This window comes from Octopus bimaculoides, chromosome 4, assembly GCF_001194135.2.
Source record: "Octopus bimaculoides isolate UCB-OBI-ISO-001 chromosome 4, ASM119413v2, whole genome shotgun sequence".
NCBI classification, from domain to species: Eukaryota; Metazoa; Mollusca; class Cephalopoda; order Octopoda; family Octopodidae; genus Octopus; species Octopus bimaculoides.
Window position 1 is genome coordinate 121,104,212 of NC_068984.1, and position 1,965 is coordinate 121,106,176.

A 1,965-nucleotide genomic window follows, 5' to 3' on the forward strand; every position below is an offset into this window, starting at 1 on the left:
CCACCAAATATAAAGTATACCGTTTTTGGCATGGATATTCGTCTTTGGTTGCTGTTTTGGAGGATTCTTACGCAAACTTCAAGATCTTTTTCGCACTACGTTTTCGTACACAATCCGTTTTTCATCTCCAGTCACAAGTTATTTAAAAAAAGGTATGCTTTCATTCCGTTTCAAAAACATATCACAAACGAAATACCGGTCCAAGCAATTCTTTTCTGAGAGCTTGTGAGGAACCTATACATTATAGCGAGAAATGTATCCTAGCTTCACTAGGTGTTCATGAGCCGTACTTTTAGAAACTTCAAACTCCTCTGCAAGTTCTCTAGTCATGATATTTGAGCTTTCTTCGATTTTTAACCTTAAAACATCTTCATTCAATTTTGAAGGTCTTCCACTGTGACTGTCATCTTCCAAGCTAAACTCTCCAGCTTTAAATTTTGCAAACCACCTTCGAACACTTGATTCACCTACAGCATCATCACCATAAACTTCACAAATACTTTTACAAGTCTTTGCAGCACTTTCTCCTTTTTTAAAAAAGAAAAGCATTACAACACGAATATGAAAGTTTTGGTTACCCATTTCAAGTGTCAATAAAGGGTAACCGAAATGAAAGATAAATCTATTTTTATTCAGGAACAAAGAAGAGGTGCACTTAAAGCAACGCCAAAGTTTTAACTGTTTTACATTTCAGGTGTGCTCAATGAAGCATTAAAAATTTGAACTTAAAAACGCTCAGAACTTTCCGGACAACATATATATTGTTAGAACTTTGCGGACAATATATATATTGCCAAAAATTCACAACGACCTCGAACCCACAAGAGTAAACAAGAGAGACAGAGACAGGCAGAAACAAGGAAAATGCCCCTTGTATTTGAATACTATGCAATTATTCTTTAAAATAACTTTATTAATTTTTCCAAAATATAATTGTTTTCTATAATTACAGTTGAAAAAGTCTCAATGACTGAAACCGATACTGAAATGTTTTTTATGAAATTATTTTAGCATTTTCCATATATATATATATGTGTGTGTGTGTGTGTGTGTGTGTGTGTGTGTGTGTGTATATATTACGGAGATATACTTGCCTGGCAAGTGACTTTGGTTTGAACAGTAGAAATGTCGGATAGGTTTTGTATTTTATCATCATACAGTGATCCAGGGGAAGAAAATCTTATCATCATCGAGTAATTCGGTGAAGAGATTGCGCAAAAGTGATATTATATTACTTTTTCCGGATTCACAGAAGTTGAACTTTCTAACATAAGCCAACTCGCGTCTCAGTTTTACAGAGCTACAACATAAAGTTGTTTTTATCATATACTATGAATTTACAATTAGATTAGCTCTGCCTTTCCAGAATTGAACTTAGAACGGAGGCAGATATAACTTCAAATCTCGCGGAGGTTAACTTTGCTTATAACCTTTCGTAGTTGATAAAATTACTGGTTTCACAAAGGGTGTATGGTATGTAGTGTGCGGAGCGTACCGTGTGATGATGGTTAATATGGGATCTTAAGCTTAACGAGGTATCTTCTACACGATGTTAAAAATAACCGCCAAATACACCTCTAATCACAGTCGTAAAAAAGGAGGATTTAATTGACAACTTGTTCCCTGATATATAAATATAAAAATATGGCTTGATTGGAACCTCTTTGATGATAGATTTCCTCTATTCGCACCACTTAGTGTGGAGAAAACCACTACGAAGCAAGAATTTAAACTATTCATGAAAACATTTTGTAAAGCAAAATATAGTTATTGCCCTTGGACGGATAAGGGAGATAACTCGAACTTTTAATTTATTGGTATGAACTAGAACCTTTTCTACTCTAGGAACAAGGCCCGAAATTTTGTGGGACAGGGCCAGTCGATTACATCAACCCCAGTACGCAACTGGTACTTAATTTATCGACCCCGAAAGGATGAAAGGCAAAGTCAACCTTGGAGGAATTT